Genomic DNA, 9,160 nt, shown 5'->3' on the forward strand with positions numbered 1-9,160 from the left:
TCTCTGGTTGACTCCAAAGCTGCACAGGCATGGGACAAATACCAAGCAGCCAGCTAAGGCCACCCACCAAAGAGGAGACAAGTTTTACAGTGTGAATTTAGTCAGATTTACCACAAAGCTAAAATCTAAATCAAAATATTTTTTTTTTGCCCCAAGGGAACATAACAGAATCCAGAAATTCTACAATGTATCATTCACAATGTCTAGGATATAATCAAAACTCTCTAACATACCAAGAAACAGGAAAACATCAGTCATTCAAAACAAAACAAAACGAAAACAACAACCATTGGAGACCAACTCCAGTATGATTCGGATACTGGAAGAGTAGACAAGGATTTTATTTTTATAGTAATTATTTATTTACTTGTTTTTATTTATTTTTCTAAGTAGGCTCCATTCCCAGCAAGGGTTTGAACTCACTACCCTGAGATCAAGCCCTGAGCTGACATCAAGAGTTGGACATTTACCCAACTGAGACATTTAGTCACCCCTAGAATAGCAGACAAGGATTTTAATGTGGCTATTGTAACTATGCCCAAGGATATACAGGAAACATGTTTGTCCATACATAGAATGATAGCAAATCTCAACAGAATATAAATTATAAAGAAGAATCAAATAGAAATTCTAGAAATAAAAAGTCAATATTAGAAATGGAAAATTTCAGTATTAGAAATTTAAAAATCCACATGAGGATTTTAAGAGAGGAAAAGAAATGACAAAGGAAAGACTCAGTGAGATTGAAGAAAAAAATCAACAAAAGTTATCCATCCTGAAGATTACATTTTTTTAAAAGACTGGGAAAAAAATAAGCAGTGCCTTAAAGACCTGTGGTTAAATACCAGAAGATTTAACATACATGTAATTGGAGTCCTAGAAGGAGAAGAGAGAAAAAAAAGGGGACAGAAAATGTTTGAAGAAATAGTTTAAAGAAATGGCTAGATTTGATAAAGGCATACATTTGCAGATTCAAAAAGCTCAGAAAACTCCAAAGCGGGATCTTGAAAACAACAACATACCTAGGACATTGTGGTCAAATGGCTGAAAACTGGATGAAAACAAAATCTTGAAAGTAGTCAGGTAAGATGACACATTTCATACAGGGGAACAAACATTCAAACAGCCTTGGACTTCTATCAGAAACAAAGGAGGCTAGAAGGCAGTAGAACATCTTTAAAATACTGGTAGGAAAAATAAGTCAACCCAGAAACCTATATCTAGTGAATATATCTTTCAAGAATAAAGGTGAAATAAAGACATTTTTAGATTAAAGAAAAGCTGAGAGAATTTCTCAGCAACAGACCTGTACTACAAGAAATGCCAAAGAAAGTCTATCACACTGAAGGAAACTGAAACCAGATGGAAACCCAGGTCTGTAAGATGAAATGAACATCACTGGAGATGATAAATACGTGGAGAACTATAAAATATAGTTTTATCCTCAATTTCTTTAAAATATAAATAATTGTTTAAAGCAAAAAAAATATAACATGGTATTATGGGGTTTATAATGTATGCGGATGTAATAATTATAACAATTATAGCATAAAGTTTAGGGGCTATAAATGGACCTATATGATTGCGAGCTTTCTACATTTTATGTGAAGTGGTGCAATATAAACTCTTAGCAGACAATGAAAAATTAAGGATGTATCTTGTAATCCTAGAGCAATAACTAAAAAAAAAACCTCAAAAAATATAGCTATTAAACAAGTTAAAATGGAATTTCTAAAACATACTCAGTCCTCAAAAGGAAGGAACAGAAACAGAAAAAGAAACAGGAGGGGTAAACAGAAACAAAGAGTAAAATTATAGGCTTAAATTAACTATATAAATCATTATATTAAATAAAAAGGATTAGTATTTTAATTAAAAGGCAGAGGGTCTCAGAATGGATAAAAATGCAAGGCCCAATTATATGCTGTCTAGAAGCAGTGCACTTTAAATAGAAAGACTCAGGTTGAAAAATCAATGGGTGGGAAGATATATCATGTAAACCTTAAACATAAGAAGATTAGAGTGATAAAGTTAAAAAAGTTAGTTTAAAAAAGTTAGAGGTAGAGTTATAAAAACATTCATAAAATAGTATTAAAGGCGCAGAGAGTATTATCAGAAAAGGGGGCTTTCCATAATGATATAAAGATCAATACATTATGAAGATATGATTATTATCAATGTGTATGCACCTGAAAATAGAGCCTCAAAATACATAAAGTAAAAGTTGGTAGAACAAAATGATGTGACTTAAGGTTGAGAGTAGGAGATCTTTTATTTTCAATTTCATATAATTCTTATGGTTTAAATTTTATTTTATTTTATTAATTTTTTTTTAAGATTTTATTTATTTAGTTGTCAGAGAGAGCAAGAGAGCGAGGGCGAGCACAGGCAGAGTGGCAGGCAGAGTCGGAGCAATGAGCCCGATGTGGGACTCGATTCCAGGACGCTAGAATCATGACCCGAGCCGAAGGCAGCTGCTTAACCAACTGAGCCACCCAGGCGTCCCTGTTTTGTTTTGTTTTTTTTTAATTTTTTGGGGGGGGTTTAAATTTTAATACCAAATACATGCCTGTTTTATCATCATCATCACCATCATCATAGATTTCCAGAGAGATGAGAGGGAAAGGCATTCCAGACAAAGGTCATGTGTGTGCCCGTGAGGAAGGCAGAAGAGCACCTGGTGTGTTCTGGAACCATAGATTTTTGGCATGCCTGAAATATAGAGTTGGGTTGGAATTACTGAGGAGGGATTGAAGATAAGAAGCAGATGAGTAGAAGCTAGATTTAGAAGAGCCTTATACGTATGTTAAGGAATTTGAGCTTTATCTTTATGGCCATGGATAGTCATTGAGGTGTTTTTCAAAAGGAGAGAGCCGGGGCGGGGGAAGGAGGAAGGAGGGTCATTAGGATCATTTCTGAGATCCTGACTTCAAGTTGGAGGATGGGTTAGAGGAGACCAGAGTAAGGGCAGAGTGACTTCTAGAAGATGCTTCAGTAATGCAGACTAGAAATGCTAGAAGCTTAAACTGGGAGAGGAGAAGATAGATGAGAAGGAAGTATTGCTTTGAACAGTTCCTTCAGAAGCACTATAGTGAGAATTCGGCAATTCTGGATCCAGATGATGACACACACCGACATCTACTAACTCTCAAAGTTGTGTTATGAAGCCACTTGGTGAATGCTACCCTACTCTCATTTTCCATAAAATAATAATAGCAACATAGTAATTAAGACACCATTTAGAAGTTTGTTTTATTTGGTACAACTCCTATCAGAATCTTGGCTGGCTTCTTTGTAGAAGCTGATGCACTGATCCTTGAGGTATATGCAACTCAAGGAACCTAGAGTAGCCAAAACAATCTTGAAAAGAAAAATAACACTTGGAGGAGTTACACTGTCTGATTTTGAAACTTACTATAAAGCAAAAGTAATTGAGACAGTGTGGTCATGGCATGAGGACTGATAGATCAATAAAATAAAACTGAGAACTAGAAATAAGCCCAAGTATCTATAGTAAATTGATTTTTGATAAGGGTGTGACAAGACTGTTCAGTGGTGGAAAGAACAGTCTCTTCAACAAATGGTGATAGGACAGTTGGATATCTATATGCAAAAGAATGAAGTCATACCCCTACCTCATACCATATACAAATATTAACTCAGAACAGATCAAACACCTAAACGAAAGAGCAAAAACTCTAAAAGGAAAACAAAAAGCAGGGGTGAATCTTCATGATGACCTTGGATTAGGCAATGATTTCTCAGATATGACACTAAAAACACTAGCAACAACAACAAAAAATGATACATTTCACTTCATCAAAATTTTATTTATTTTATTTTTATTTTTTAAAGATTTTATTTATTTGACAGAGAGAGACACAGTGAGAGAAGGAACACAAGCAAGGGGAGCAGGAGAGGGAGGGCTTCTTGCTGAGCAGGGAGCCTAACGTGGGGCTCGAACCCAGGATCCTGGGATCATGACCTCAGACAAAAGCAGGCGTTTAATGACTGAGGGTGACCAAGGTGCCCTGACATCATCAAAATTTTAAAAAATTGTGCTTTCGATGACCTATTAAGAAAGTGAAAAGACAACATACATGTTGGAAAAAATATGTGCAAATTGTATGTCTGATAGGGGACTTGTATCTAGAATACATAAAAAACTCTTAGAACTTAGAAATTAATACATTAAAAAATGGGCTAATGATATGAATAAACATTTCTCTAAAGAAGTTATACATGAAAAGATGTTCAATATTATTAATTACCAGAGAAATACAAATAAAAACCGCAATGAGAAAGCAGATCATAAGAAGATTAGGATGGCTAAAATCTAAAAGGCAGATAATAAGTGTTGGTGAGAATTTTTTAAAAGAGATTTTATTTCTTCTTAGAACATTGAAAAAATAAAATAAAAATTTAAAAAAGGAGATTTTATTTATTTATTTGAGAGAAAGAGTGCCTGAGTAGGGGTAGAGGCAGAGGAAGAGGGAGAAGCAGACTCCTGGCTAAGCAGGAAGCCCCGTGAGGGACACAATCCCAGGACCCCAACACCATGACCTGAGCCAATGGCAGATGCTTAATCGACTGAGCCCACCCAGGAGCCCCTGTGAGTGTGAACGCTGAGAAGTTGGAACACTCATACACTGCTCAGGGGGAACGCAAAATGATGCAGCCAATGAGAAAACCTCGGCAGTTTTTCATAAAGTTAGACACAGGTCTACCCCTTGACCAGCAACTTCATACTTTTGTATATACTTAAGAGAATTAAAAACAGGGGCTCCTGGGTGGCTCAGTTGTTACGCATCTGCCTTCAGCTCAGGTCATGATCTCAGGGTCCTGGGATCAAGCCCCGCATCGGGCTCTCTGTTCAGCGGGGAGTCTGATTGTCCCTCTACAACTCCCCCACTGCTCGTGATCTTTCTCTCTATCAAATAAATAAATAAAATCTTAAAAAGGAGAAAACATTATGCCAAAGGAAAGAAGCCAGTGACAAGAGACCGCATATTACAGGATTCCATTTACACAAAGTGTGCAGAATAGGCAAATGTATGGAGACACGAAATAGATTAGTGGTTACCTAGGACAGGGAAGACAGGAGGATGGGGTTGGAGGTAGTAGCTAAAGGGTATGTGGCCTTTTTTGAGTCTTAAGAAAATGTTCTATAATTGTGAGGATGGTGGCACAACTCTGTGAATGTAAGAATCACCAAACTGCACATTTTAAATGGCTGAAATGCATGGCAGGGGAATTACATCTCAATAAAGCAGTTACCGATAATATTACAAAACGAGGGAAAAGTCCGTTTTATTTTATTTTATTTTTTTATAATTTTTACAATTTTTAAAATTATACAGCTAATATATGTATATGTCACACTTAACAACACTCCAAATAGAGCAGGATGTAAAGGGACAAAACACCAAATTGCCATTAAACCCCAAATTCTAATCCTATTGCAGTCCTGAGAAGTTGCTGTTATTAGCTTTTTTTGAAAAAGATTTTATTTATTTATCTATTTATTTATGTATTTATTTGACACAGAGAGAGAGAGAGAGAGATCACAAGTAGGCAGAGAGGCAGGCAGAGAGAGAGGGGAAAGCAGGCTCCCCACCGAGCAGAGAGCCAGGTGCGGAACTCGATTCCAGGAGATCATGACCTGAGATGAAGGCAGAGACTTAATCCACTGAGCCACCCAGGCGCCCGAAGACAGGCTTTAACCCACTGAGCCACCCAGGTACCCCCACTGTTATCAGCTTAATGCAAGTACTTGTTCACATGTTTCTTTGTCTTTGCACATGCATGAACATAAACAAGATGTAGATTCATAATTTACTTCTGGAATCTAAAAATAAGAGGATTCATGCTCTACGTATTGTTCCGATGCTTGCTTTTTTTCATTTAACACTGTGTTTTGGAAATCCTTCCCTGTCATTGTGTGTAGATCCTCCTGGAAAGTATTGCATCAGTAAAGACATAAGTAGGCTGAACATGTAATAGGGGAATTGTTGGGCTGAAAGGTCTGGGGTCTGAAATTTGGCAGATACTGCCGTTTGTCCTCTAAAAAGCTGAAAATTTTCACCTGCCCACCAGTAGTGAATATATATATTCCCTTCTCTACACTCACGAAAACCACGGACATTGTTAGTACTTTAACACTTTATTTGTTTGGGGCACCTGGGTGGCTCAGTGGGTTAAGCCTCTGCCTTCAGCTCAGGTCCTAATCTCAGCATCCTGGGATCAAGCCCCGCCATGGGCTCTCTGCTTGGTGGGAAGCCTGCTTCCCTTCCTCTCTCTCTGCCTGCCTCTCTGCCTGCTTGTGATCTCTCTCTCTCTGTGTGTCAAATAAATAAATAAAAATTAGAGAGCTTTTAAAAAAATTATTTGTTTGCTCTCTCATTGTTGCTTTAACTTCTGTTTTCCTGATTACTTGTAAGATTAATGAACTTGAATTCCCTAATGCTTTTTCACTCTGAGTTCTTTTTCTTAAGAAAAGAACTTAAGGGGCACCTGGGTGGCTCAGTGGGTTAAGCCTCTGCCTTCAGCTCAGGTCATGATCTCAGGGTCCTGGGATCGAGCCCCACATCAGGCTCTCTGCTCAGCAGGGAGCCTGCTTCCCCCCCACCCCCGCCTGCCTTCTGCCTACTTGTAAACTCTCTCTATCTATCAAATAAATAAATAAATAAATAATCTTTAAAAAAGAAAAGAACTTAAGTTGGTATTTTTTTTTACAACCCTTTAACATATTTTTTATCCTTTTCATTTATCCTTGGATTTTATTTCGTCCATGTCTCTGGTAAAAAACAAAGAGTTAGATTTTCTTGATGGCAGATTATATCGATTTGCCTGATCTGAGAGCTGGGGAAAAGGAGACTTGCAAAACTTCACAGAGAGTTTGTTAATGACAAATCACTAAGACTAATGTTTAAATGTCCAGTCTGTACAGCTAACTGTATGTTATCTCTGTTTTGCTACAAAGTTAAAGTTTTAAAGTTTGTTTATGTAGAGGGCACCTGGGTGGCTCAGTCGGTTAAGCGTCCGCTGCAGCTCATGTCATGATCCCAGGGTCCTGGGATCGAGTCCCTTATTGGGAATCCCTGCTCAGCAGGGAGTCTGCTCCCCCCTCTGCCTAATCCCCGCCCCCCCTTGTGCACATTCTCTCTGTCTCGCAAAAATGAATAAATAAAATCTTCAAAAAAACAAAGTTGGTTTATATAGAACATTTACAATTTTATCATAAACAATTCCACTGTGAAAAACACGTCCCCAAATCCTTTGACCCTTCTCTCACGAGAGGTGGAGTCTAATTTCCCCACCTTAGAACACGAGCTGGCCTCAGAGACTCATCTCGAACAGACGGAAGTGATGCTGTGTCCCTTCCCGCTTCCAGCTGGCTCTTTTCCTGTTGGGATGATTCCCTTGGAACTCAGCCCTCATGTGAGGAAGCCCAGGCCACGTGAGAGGCCCAGCCTCAGCCCACACGGGGAGGCCCACATGAGGGGCGAGGGGGCTCCCAGGCCACAGTCCGCACCGACTGCCAGCCCAGCTTTCGAGTCTTCCCACTGAGGCTCAAACATTAGGAGCAAAGGCAGGCCATCTCCGCTGTGTCCTGTCCCCAGTGCCTGCTTCACACAACCTATGAGCAAAATAAAGGATTGCTTCATGCCAACTGAGTTTTGGGGTAATTTATTATGCATCCATAGTCATTGGTTTATTTATTAATAAAAATAGGCTTAGCAGTGTTCCTCGATACCATCGAATTGGGATGGAAAAGAGAAAGCAACCTGGCTCAGAAACTGTTTTGTTTTTTTTTTTTTAAAGATTTTATTTATTTATTTGATAGAGATCACAAGTAGGCAGAGAGGCAGGCAGAGAGAGAGAGAGGAGGAAGCAGGCTCCCTGCTGAGCAGAGAACCAGATGCGGGGCTTGATCCCAGGACTTGATCCCAGGACCCTGAGACCACGACCTGAGCTGAAGGCAGAGGCTTTAACCCACTGAGCCACCCAGGTGCCCCGTCTTCTATTTTTGTAATAAGTCACTCATCCATGTTCCTCAATGAGATATGTTTAGAACGGTTTATACCATCTTCTTTTGGGTTTTATCTTTATATTTCTGAATAGAAATACACATTTTTTTCTTTTTTTTTTATTAAAAAATTTTTCGTTGCTCTGAGTTAATAGAATTTCCTTTGTCTCATTCTTTTCCCTCTGGGAATTTGGAATGTACAGAATTTATACATCTTCTGTTCTTCTAGGATTACGATTACATTTTCTAACTCACATTTTCTATCAGTATCTATATCCTCCCTGAACAAGATGAAGAACTTAGTGAACTTTCACTTCCTCCCTCCCTCTCTTCCCTGCCATCTTTCATGTTAACTGATCTGACCTTGAGTTTCAGATTGTCTTAAAAAAAAATAGCCAGCAATTATTTATATTTCATTACAGGGGCCTGGGTGCCTCAGTCGGTGAAGCCTCTATCTTTGGCTCTGGTCACGATCCCAGGGTTTTGGAATCAAGTCCCGTATGAGACTTGAGTCCCTGCTCAGCGGGGCGTCTGCTTGTCACTCTCCCTCCATCCCTTCCCCCGCTCATGTTCTCTATCTGTCTAAAATAAACAAATAAATAAATAAATAAAATCTTTAAATTTTTAAAATTATTTATATTTAATTATAAGCACACCCTCTGTCCCCCGATTCTTTGCTTATCACTGGTTTTAGTATCACATATTTTTCTCGTGGCTTCATTTCCTGACTTGCTGGAATTCATCTTCTAGCAAATTTTCAGGACTGTCTGGGAGCGACTTTATGAATCTTTAGATGACCTGAAGATGTCTTTCGTTTATGTGTTCCATTGGGGCGCTACTCATCCTTGGTATCGAGTTCTAGGTTGAAAAACCAGTTTTTTCAGAACGATCTATGTGGTGTTCCATTGTCTCATAGTGACCGGTGTTGCCAGCAAGACACAAGGTTGATTGCGTCTCACTGATACGGGAGGCTGATCTGATGGTCACTCCTGTGTGGGGACTCCAGTAAATCCCTCTCCTCCGTCTCTGTTTTGGGGGATTTTATCTTTGTTTTTGGTATTCTGAATTTCATGAGATGGGCTCTTTCTTCACTCTTCTTAGCAACCTAAGGGCCATGTCCTTTCCTCTGCT

This window comes from Neovison vison, chromosome 7, assembly GCF_020171115.1.
Source record: "Neovison vison isolate M4711 chromosome 7, ASM_NN_V1, whole genome shotgun sequence".
Classification (NCBI taxonomy): domain Eukaryota; kingdom Metazoa; phylum Chordata; class Mammalia; order Carnivora; family Mustelidae; genus Neogale; species Neogale vison.